This window comes from Ovis aries, chromosome 12 (genome assembly GCF_016772045.2).
Source record: "Ovis aries strain OAR_USU_Benz2616 breed Rambouillet chromosome 12, ARS-UI_Ramb_v3.0, whole genome shotgun sequence".
NCBI lineage: Eukaryota > Metazoa > Chordata > Mammalia > Artiodactyla > Bovidae > Ovis > Ovis aries.
Genome location: NC_056065.1, coordinates 35,223,007 through 35,234,909, shown reverse-complemented (window position 1 = coordinate 35,234,909; position 11,903 = coordinate 35,223,007).

Below are 11,903 nucleotides of genomic sequence, written 5' to 3'. Positions count from 1 at the left end.
TTCCAGAGGCTAAAATACGCCCTTTGTTCTGCAGAGCACTGGTGACCCAGTTTCAGTGCAGTGAGGAGAAAAGATGTCTTAAGCAAGTTCAAGAGTTGGGGTAAAGATTGCAAATAAATTCACTGTATAATATACAACCATATCATATAAAGTTCAGAAAATAAAGAAAACTGAAAACTTACCTGTGATTTATTTATCTTGACAAAACCAATGTATTTGGTCAATTTTCTCCTAGTCTTTAACAATGTGAATATGCCTCAGTTCCAAGTACTAGTTCTTAATAAACCTGAAGGTAGGAACTTTCAAAAAGCCCTACCTGTCCACAAAATTTATTTATAGTTTTCCTTAAGTATTTATTTTAATTCAAAGCATCTTTTCAAGAACATGGCACTGAACAACAGGCCTCAAACCTAAAACTGGGATCATGTGTTATCTGTAATATTTCCAAATTTAAACTTGTTTTCAAGTTTAGAAGTCTAATTCCAGAAGAACCAGAAATCTAGTGTCAGTCATGGGAGTGTTTCTCTGCCCCTGGAGCTCGTTCCAAAATCTGCAAGTTGTTATGGATTCAGGCCACTGGAAAGTGGAACAGAGGCAGGCAATCATCCCGCATCAGGTAATTTACTGATTAGAAGCAATTTCTTTCTACTCATGCCTCACACCAAACATTCTCCAGCTTCCCAAGTTCTCAAAGCATCCCTAACTAGCTGGGCTCGCTGGAGAGTAGGGATTAAAAAGGATCTAGTTTCTAGAAAATCCCATGGACAGAGGAGCCTGGTGGGCTGCAGTCCATGGGGTCGCAAAGAGTCGGACACGACAGAGCAGCTTCACTTTCACTTTTCACTTTCATGCATTGGAGAAGGAAATGGCAACCCACTCCAGTGTTCTTTCCTGGAGAACCCCAGGGATGGCAGAGCCTGGTGGGGTCGCACAGAGTCGGGCACGACTGGAGCGACTTAGTAGCAGCAGCAGCAGTTTAATTAAACTCAATCTCACCTTCAAAGAGGGCTTGCCCAGGGGCTCAGCTGATAAAGAACCCACCTGCCAATGTAGGAGAGACAAGAGATTCAGGTTCAATCCCTGGGTCTGGAAGAGCCCCTAGAGAAGGAAATGGCAACCCGCTCCAGTGTTCTTGCCTGGAAAATTCCATGGACAGTGGAGCCTGGTGGGCTACAGTCCAAGGGATCACAAAGAGTTAGCCATGACTGAGGGCGCACACACGCATTTGCACACACACACACACACACACACACACACACACATCTTCCAGGACAGCCTGACTGATGCTGCAAAGGAAGCAGGGTGGTCCCAGGCATACCACCCATTCTTCTTTGATACTCCTGGGAACCAAACATCTTCCAAAATATACCCTGTATTAAAAGGGGAAGGGGGACAAATGGATGAGCATATTTTAAATATCTGCATCCAGGCTTTCATATGAAAATTTTACAAGGAAAAGGATAATGCTAAAAATGATGATATGGATAAGTGAAAATCTAAGATTCAAAATATCTATGAATTTGAACTATATAGGTCATCCAGGTATTAATACTTCTGGGAGAATAGCCACATGATTATTTGCATTTTACTGAGCTTTCCCTGGAGCCATAAGTCTTCACCCAAAGGTAATAAAGCTTGAAAAGGAGGTTGCAGAAATAGTCTGGGGATATTTCAGTTTTGTGGTATCCTTCTGATGGCAGTTTGTATGTACCAATCTATGGCTCCAATTTTTGTCATTCCAGTTAGGGGTTATTTCTTTTTCAAAGAGCTTTTACAGATGTATACATATATACATACAGATAGACAAATAAATTCATGTCTGAGGGGCCCCCTTGATGTGTCAGGCACTGGTGCTCTTTTGTCGGTTGATACGTTAGATACATTATTTTAAATAGATCAAAGAAGACCCACCCCAGGAGACCTCAGAGCTCTCCAAATCTTTTCCATGGAGCTAAAGAAACACTCATCTAATCCAACGGCCCAATTTACAGACCAGCAAATTGAGACCCAAAGAAGGGACATAATGTCCAAGGTCACAGAGCTAATGGCAAAACGAAGAACTCCAAACCTCCAGGGCTTTCTCCTCCCACTGTGGAGCTGCCTGGGTTACCTTACATCTCATACAGTCAGTCACTGGATGACGCACCTCAAGCCATTCTAACCCCGCGTCCAGGACACATGTGTCACCATGACCCTGAAAATCAGTCCAGATTCTTTTTTTATCCGTATCCTCTCTGTCCACATCCTGATTGGAAACATGGAATTTAGGATTACGATCTTAAATGGTCCAAATGAGCTGGGCAAGCAATCACTAATAAACAGAGAAGCTTAATTACATTTGATCCTCATCTGGTCCCTCCTGAATTCATAAGCAGAGACTTGCAATTCCTTTATCACTAGACACAGGGAGAACAGCCAGAGGCACCTGCAGGGCTCTGAGGGGAGCAAGCTCAAGTTCCAGTGGGAACTCTAGGCGACGTTCTTTCAGTGAGCATCTGTGCGTGCTAAGTCACTTTAGTCGTGACAGACTCTCTGCGACCCTGTGGACTGTAGTTTGCCAGTCTCCTCTGTCTATAGGACTCTCCAGGCAAGGATACTGAAGTGGGTTGTCGTGCCCTCCTCCAGAGGATCTTCCCAATCCAGTGAGCATCTACTGGATGCCTACTGTGTACCATACTCTGGGCCTTGCATGGGGAACGCAAGGACAGTTAGTCCCCAGTCTTGGTCATGAGGGGGTCTGCTTTGCCCACTCTGACCATGGCTGGATAAACTTGGATAAAGCTGAATCTCTCGGGCAGTTCTGTCAGGAGTCATTTATTCCAACCCAACCCATTTCAGGAGTCTCATGATCATCCTTAAGCCTCCTAACAAGTATAAGGGCTGAGAGAACTAGCGACAAAGGGCAAATGGTGACTGTGAGGTAAACAGTGCCCATCCTGGCCAAAAGTTAGCTGCTTCTCTACCATTTCATTTCTCTTTTACTCTCCTTTCCTACCAAATCCCATACCCAACATCCACCTCCACTTCCTCTTACCCTGGTTCTAGTTCACTCTGTCATAGCACCCTCAAAAATGTATGCTGTGTGTTTTAATCAGGTTTCTTAACTTCTCTGAGCTTCCATGTACTCATATGTAATAATGTTCACTCCCAGGTGGCTCAGATGGTAAAGAATCTGCCTGCAATGCAGGAGACTTGGGTTCGATCCCTGGGTTGGGAAGATTCCTCTGGAGAAGGGGATGGCAACCCACCCCAGTATTCTTGCCTGGAGATTACCATGGACACAGGAGCCTGGGAGTTTACACTCCATGGGTAATCACAGAGTTGGACACGACTGAGCGACTAACTCTTTCATTTTCACATTCACTTAATAGGACTATCAGAAAAACTTCATGAGGCTGTGGGTAAAAGTACTTCTCACGGTACCTGGCACTAAGCCGTCCTCCACAAATATCAGTTGTTAGCATTATTATTGTTATTTTCTGTTATTATTATTATCCTTTCCCTTAATGACAGTACTTTTCCCTGGATTATTTGTGTTCAGTCAGAGACAAAGAGCCTTTAAAACCAAGCAATTCAGTTCCTAATGGTGGGACTGCAGACCCAGAGAATTATAGTATGTGGGGCCCTCACTGCACCCTCAGTCTCTCCCTGGTAAGCAGCGCCCTCTCGGACTCCCTGAAGCTGCTCTTCATGTCTGGTCCTCCTCTGGTCTGCTGCTCATGCAGAGGGGCCCCAGGCTCTGCTGCTCAGAATCACGATGCTGAGCATCATGCACCACAGAGCAGAGACAGGACGTGCCTGGGCTCCTGCAGGGATCAGAGCAAGAAGGCAGAGCATCAAGTTGCATCTCCCTTCAAACAGAGAAGGGCCTCTCTTGCTGGCAACTAACTCCTAGTTTTTCCGGTCCCCCCTGAGAGTCCAGGATAGCCCAAGGTCAAAAGCCCCAGGGCCTCATCTGTGGTTTTATAATGAGACCAGCAGAGCAAGCTCTGCTGCAGCAAGAGTCAGCACTGACTGCCTGTCTGCTCTAGGACAAGCCAACAGCACTCAGAATTCCAGCCTACCTCCTAATTATCTCCCATTTTCATCCTCCTCCTCTCTGTCCCTATTACTGCTGTCTTAGCCAGGATGCTTGTCATCCCTCCCCAGGTAAATAATACATAAAGTGAAAAACAGTGAAAGAGTTAGTCGCTCAGTCGTATCCAACTTTTTGCAATCCCATGGACTATAGTCCACTGGCTCCTCTGTCCATGGAATTCTCCAGGCAAGAATACTGGAGTGGGTGGCCATTCTCTTCTCCAGGGTATATTCCTGACCCAGGGATGGAACCCAGGTCTCCTGCATTGCAGGCAGATGCTTTACAGTCTGAGCCACCAGGGAATACTTTCACTATGTGCCAGATAATTATATACTTCAGTGTTTGCATGCAATTTCTCATCAAAACATCAAACTAACCCTGGACAGATAGAAATTACAGTTCCCATTTTATAAATAAGAGAAATTGAAGACGCCCAGAGAAATTATGCCCAGCCCAACACTTTGGTCCACCTATGCCCAGACTGTGGCCTCCCTGCTGCCCTCTCCTCATGCCAGTCACCACCCACTACTCACTGTTTTCTCTGCCATGAGTCCCACTCTCCTCCAGCCCACCTGCCATGCACTTCTACGAATTCCTTTTCAAATCATAAATCTGATCATATCACTCACATACTGAAAATCCTTTAAAGACTCCCCACCAGGTCCAGAAAAAGTCAAGACCCCCTAAATAGGCATTCTAGGCTCTTCCCAACCTGACTTCTCCCTTCCACATACCTGAAGCCACAGGCCATTCATCAAGGGCTCTCTGTTTTCACCCCTCCATCCTCCACACACAAACTCTCCTTCTTTGTGCAATGTGGTTTCCCCCCTCTTCTGCCTGGAAAATTCCTATCTGAAGACCCAGCTCAAATGTCATCTCCCCTGGAAATCCTCCACACTCCCTCAGATCCTTTACTCTCTCTCTGGATAGAGTCTTCCAGCCCATCCCAGTCTTTTCCCTGGTCGGTTACTACATCAAACTGTGTTATTGCTTGTCAGGGGAAAGTTACTTTGAGTAAGTTGGGTGCCTTCCCAGCGTAGCACCTGGGGCTTGTTTCCCAGTACCTTCCACAGGGCTAGTGCAGGTGGTTGTGTTTTTGTTTTTTTTTTTAACATTTATTGCACAGGTGGTTGGAGGAATCATTTATTTCTTCATTTATTAACAGTTACTGTAGTAGTTGACTTCCCAGTTGGCTCAGTGATAAAGAATCTGTCTTCCAGGGTAGTAGATACAGGAGACCCAGGTTCAGTCCCTGGGAGGGGAAGATTCGCTAGAGAAGGAAATTCCCTAGAGAAGGAAAACCCACTCCAGTATTCTTGCCTTGGGATATTTCTCCAGGACAGAGAAGCCTGGCAGGCTTCCACGGGTTCGCAAAGAATCAGACATGACTTAGTGACTAAACAGCAACGACAACCGAGGTAGTTAATCATTGACAATTCACTGGTCACTATTTTAGGGGGCTGAGGAGGCAAAGATGAATAAAAGAACTCCCAGTGGAGTCCCAGCTTTGGTCCAATGCTTACATAACCAAGGGCTTTTATTACTTTTTTCTTGACTCCCTTCCCAGTAAACAAATTAAATTGCAGAGCCTGCAGAATACCACCTAATTCCATCCTATTTAATCTGGACACAACTGCCATCCATTTAACTGCCACACTGCTTACAAAAAACTCAGTTGTCAGGTCTAAATTATAGCTTGTGCAAATAACCAAATTTAGATGACTTGCAACTCCACTGGGATCCTAAATCCATCATGATGTTAGTTAAGTTCTATGAATTCAATTAACCTTTCTGATCAATCATGGATTAATTAACCAAGCTGTGCTGACAAGAAAGTATTGAGGCTTTAGGTGGTTATTTTTCTAGAGACAAGAGCTCATAACATTGAGCTGTATCATTTCATTAGACCTGAACTGAAATCTTTGTCTTGTCATTTGTTAATAATTCTCAGTTCTCTAATTCTTTCTATATAAGAAGACCTTATTTCGCCAATATGATGATGACACTGGAAGCATCTTCTAGGCAAAGATTCCACCTCTTTGACCCCTACAAAACCAACTAGCGCTGTGCTTCTCCTGTACCCACAGATGACACCAGAATTAGAGATAGCAAGAGGTAGAAAAAAACCTAGAGATCATCTTATCTGAAACTCTCATTATACAGAAGAAGAAAAAGAAACCTAGAGAAGGGCAATGATATGCCCAAGGCCCTGAGGCTGAGCAGAGACTGGTACCCAGGTTTACTAAACTCAGCACATGATAACAGCAACACAATAGCTACCATTTTTTTAATTGATATATGTACACACACACACACACACACACACACACACACACACACACACACACGGATCTGTAAGCAACATAGAGCCAAATGCTGAGAAGCTGACCAGTATTTCGTGTCTCAGTTCAGCACTTCAGTTGCTCAGCCGTGTCTGACTCTTTGCGACCCCATGAATCGCAGCACCCCAGGCTTCCCTGTCCATCACCATCTCCCGGAGTTCACTCAAACTCACGTCCATCGAGTTGGTGATGCCATCTAGCCATCTCATCCTCTGTCGTCCCCTTCTCCTCCTGCCCCCAACCCCTCCCAGCATCAGAGTCTTTTCCAGTGAGTCAACTCTTCGCATGAGGTGGCCAAAGTACTGGAGTTTCAGCTTTAGCATCATTCCTTTCAAAGAAATCCCAGGGCTGATCTCCTTTAGAATGGACTGGTTGGATCTCCTTGCAGTCCAGGGGACTCTCAAGAGTCTTCTCCAACACCACAGTTCAAACGCATCAATTCTTCAGCGCTTAGCTTTCTTCACAGTTCAACTCTCACATCCATACATGACCACTGGAAAAACCATGGCCTTGACTAGATGAACCTTTGTTGGCAAAGTAATGTCTCTGCTTTTCAATATGCTATCTAGATTGGTCATAACTTTTCTTCCAAGGAGTAAGCGTCTTTTAATTTCATGGCTGCAGTAACCATCTGCAGTGATTTTGTGGCTAGAGAGACATAAATTCAAGTTCAGTGCTACCCAAGCAGCCCAAGTCTGTGGGAGAAGATGAGGTGCAGAGAAATGAAGTGCAGAGAAGTGATTCTGAATTCTGGGCATCTCTTGCTTTCCAGGCAGCTGCTGGTTTGTAAGCAGTTTGCAGAAACTTGTTGTGCCAGAGGTTGACACACAAGTCAAAGATTTAACCAGTCTCACAGTGCTATGGAGGGGCTTCCCAGGTGGCACAGTGGCAAAGAATCCACCTGCCAAAGCAGGAGATGTGGGTTTGATCCCCAACCTGGGAAGATCCCCTGGAGAAGGAAATGGCAACCCACTCCAGTATTCTTGCCTGGGAAATCCCACGGACAGAGGAGCCTGGAGGGCTACAGTCCATGAGGTTGCAAGAGCCAGACACAACCTAGCAACTAAACAACAGCAAATAATAACAAGGAGGAAAATGAGAAAACCAAGCAACTCAAAACAGACAGGAAGGTCACTGTGAGTGACCTAAGAGAGCTCACTCCTGGCAAGAGCATAGATACGACCATCCTCAGTGAACTCATGCCTGATTTCCTGCAGTTAAAGCTACTTGCAACTTCTGTTCCCTCTAGCACTTATTTACTTTGAATTTCTTAATGTTTCTATGAGATTTAACTCTTTCAAAATCCCTTTCAGGAAACTTGCTAAGACAGGGTAGAAGGAAGAGGTAGGAGCCACGGCTGCTGAATGACTACATGAAGGTTACACTTCTGGGCCAGGCCATCCACCTCTGAGCCAGGCCATCCACCTCTGAGCCTGCACAGTTCTGCTACAGGCTAGAGAAGGAAGCACCTGGTTTCAACCTATTGGCCAGCAGAGGTAGAGGTACATTAAAAATAAAACTGTACAAAGATTTAATATGCACTATTGTCAGCTCTGGACTAGGAACATTTAAGAAGTATTCTAAATAGGAGAAATATATTAATATGATTTATATGAGTAATTATTAAGATCATGTGCCAGAGACTGTGCTAGGCATCTTACGTGCACTATGTTCTTTATCTCTTAAAGTGCCATAGGGTAGACATTGCTATCATTGTGCAGACAAAGATACTGAAGCTCAGTGGCACCAACTAACTGGGCCTGTATCACACAGCAAGGAAGTGGCAGAGTCACTAGGTCTTGCTGAGTGGTGTCAGACTCTATGTGATCCCTTGAACCATAGCCCACCAGACCCCTCTGTCCATGGGATTTCATAGGCAAGAAAACTGGAATGGGTTACCATGTCCTTCTCCAGAGTCACTGGGTCAATGTGAGGCAAATGCCCCTGCTTAGCCACCAGGAAATTCTGTCTCATCTTCATGTATTAGTTCTTGTGACTGGCATATTTAAACTTCTCAGCCCCTCAGAAAATGGGAAGAAAAACAATACATTTGTTGACAGTGGGGAGCTGAGGATTTTTTGGCTTTGAGTGTGCCCTTTGCCCCTCGTCTACCACACTGGCGCGTAAGGTTGCCCACCTCTGCAATATTTCCTGAACCCTCCAATCCTACGCAGAGCTCATGGGTAATGGACACATGATTCAAGAGACTTTTTATGCGAAGCAGGTGGAAGTGAAAAGCACTGTTGGAGGGTGGATCAGCAGTTTCCTTTCTCTGGAACATAAAGGTTTGATGCGAAAAGAAAGAATTCATGGTCCCCCACATATCCCTCCTATTATTCCAACATCATCCCCTCCTTTGAGCTGTTTTTACCCACAATTTGCATGAGCACTGGCTTGCATCTCCCAATGATTAAGTTGCATTTGGAAGGACAGTGAGATTCATTTTTAGCTCCTCGTCATCAAGAACAGAGCCCTGAAATCAGCATGCGTGCTCAAAGCTTCAGGAGCGGTGAAGTTGCCAAGGCAACGGCAGCCGCTTCTGACGTCACCGAGGGAGGACACCTCCGCAGGAAAGTGGGCTCTCGCCTTCTGGATCAGCACTTCGCTGGCCTTTGTCAGATTTTATTAAGTATCTGAGTGTCTCCAGGACTCTCAGAACTGTCCTCCCACCGCTCCCCACGTTAGCAAATACAAGGAGAAGAGTTCGTTTTATTAAAGTTCTTTCTTTCCCTAGCACCCTCTGGTCAAAAGCTTACGAAAAAAAAAAAAAAAAAAAAAGTGGGAATCACAGAGGGCACTCCTGAATAGTTCGCTGGCAAATTTATCTGTGACTTTGCTTTGAAACTGGGGAAAGAGAAAATGTATAGGAGAAACAGGCTACGGAGCTTACGCGCTTAGCAGGCAGAAGAGGAACGCGGTAAATCCAATCTAAAGAAAGGTTAAAGCTCTCTTCTCCCAACCTGTTCTCACCTGGAACCTCAATTAATAATAAAATCACCTTTGAGCAGAACCCATTGCTCAATAAAGTATAAGGTCTTCTCCCTACAGAGTGAAAGGATAACAACTGCACAGAGGAGAGAATACCATTCAGAGCTGGGTCCCCCGCATGAATGGCTTACTGCCCACCCAAGTTCACTGCCCCTCTTCTGTGGGGAAAAGCTGTTTTGAGAAGTAGCCACCCAGTCAAGGGTCTGTTTCCCAGGGAATCATGGATTTAGGCCACATGTGACCAATTCCTACCAACAGAAGGGGAGTAGAAGTGATGCAGGTCATTCACAGGTCAAATGAGGCCATCTCCACCGTCTCTGACCCCTTCTCCTGCCTCGAGGTTTAGATGACAGGGAGCAAGGACTAGAAGGAGTCTGGCTCCCTAATTCACACATTGAACACAGTCACTGAACTGTTTTATAAATCAGAAATAAAAAATCTCTTGGGTTAGAAGGCTGGGCTTTCTCTGAGTTTCTCTGTTAGAGCAGCTTGAATTAACACCTTAACACAGCAGCATTATCACCAACAAGGTTAAGCCAATGAGATGATCCAATGAGTCCTCAGGCCAGGACTCTCAGTTCCGAGGGGACACCATAGCTGTGTCCAGAATGCAAAGCCACCAACCAGAGCTAAAGACACAATCTTCCCTAACTGAAACGAAACACGCTACAGCAAAATCCCTCAGCAGCGTTGTTTTTGTCCAGACACAGAAGAGACTACGGGGCAAGAAGCAAGCGCTGGGAGCAGGCAGAGGCTGGAAAGCTGGAAGGAAGATGAGCTTGTGGGGGCCGAGGCCTTGTGTCTCCTTGAGGACACCACAGGCCACTGTACAGATGCCCCAGAGGAGCCATTGCTCACTGTACAGATGCCCTGCAGGAGCCTCATTAGGTGTAAAATCCGCTATCAGGACTGCTGTGGGCAGGCAATGCGCAAAGGGCCACGGCCAAGAGTACGAGTGGGGGCTGAAATGTAACATGCCCTTTCCTTTTAAAAAAAGCTATGTATTTATGTATTTATTTGTTTGGCTGTGTCCAGTTTTCATGCAGCATGTGGGACGGAACCTGGGCTCCCTGCATGAGGAGCGTGGATTCTCAGCCACTGGACTACCCGGGAAATGCAACTGGCCCTTTTCTGACAACACTAAGCATTGTGGCTCGGAGCCCAGTTCACCTGGAGGAAAAGCACTTAGTGCCTTTTTAAATATGTGCAAAGGTGCCATCCAAGACTAATTCTCACATTGGTGTAGCTATGGACACATCTAGCAAAAAGGCAGCGGGCTAGTGGTGGCCCTAACCCCTGAGATCTTCATAACACCAAGCTGCAATGTTTTTACCTCCTAACCATTCTCAACAGGAAGTCACATTCAAAGAAATCTGATACCAACATAAAACTTGAAAGCTTGCTCCCATCACTAAGGAAAAAATTTGCTGTGTCCCTCTTCCCTTTCAAGCCATCTTATCCTCCCCAACTCAGAATCTGATGCATGCTTAGCCAGATCCACCCCCTCCCTGCCTCAAAGGGAAAAGACATGAATGCTCTTTGTTGCAGAGGGTTGGAGCAAGCCATGTTAGATTTCACCCCCAGAGGCCCTGATGTGATGCTGAAAAAAATGGAATGAAGACAAGGCAGATGGCAGAAGAGGAGACCTAGGCCCAGAGCAGCCAAAGAGAAAGAGGCTTTGTGAACCGGCCACTGGGAGGACGAGGATAAGTGAAATTCCAAAAACAATGCTTTGGAGATGCAACAGTGCGTAAAGTCATTTTTACAGTGGCATTCTCACAGGGAAGACAAGTAACGCTCCAACAGAAGGAAAAAAGAACTCCTATTCAGGAGATGATGAAGGATAGGGAAGCCGGGCGTGCGGCCATCCATGGGGTGGCAGAGTCAGACTATAACTTAGCAACTAAACAACAGCTGTGTAGTTCAGCTCAGTCGCTCAGTCGTGTCCAGCTCTTTGCGACCCCATGGACTGCAGCACGCCAGGCCTCCCTGTCCATCACCAACTCCCGGAGTTCACTCAGACTCATGTCCATTGAGTCGGTGATGCCATCTAGCCATCTCATCCTCTGTTGTCCCTTTCTCCCGCCTTCAATCTTTCCCAGCATCAGGGTCTTTTCAAATGAGTCAGGGAACAACTGTGAAAGGGAATATCAATATTTCTGGCAAACTTCATCGCTGAACAGGTATCCTCATTCATAAATGACAGGAAATTTCCTGATGTAGGAAATGACATAAACTTTTCTAGAAGGAATTGGGTCTCTTTATTAAATATTTAAATATTAAACCCTTTGATCTTGCACATCCACTTGTGGAAACTTACTCAATAGAAATACTCCCACTCTCAGAAACTTATCAAGAAATTTGTACAAAGTTATTCATTGTTGACAAGACATGCATTTTTAACTGCTTTTCCTGTGAAAATTTGTCACTCACATCCTAACGAGAAACATTATTCACCTGTGAGCTGGCTGGTTGGGCTTTAAGATGCCACCTGA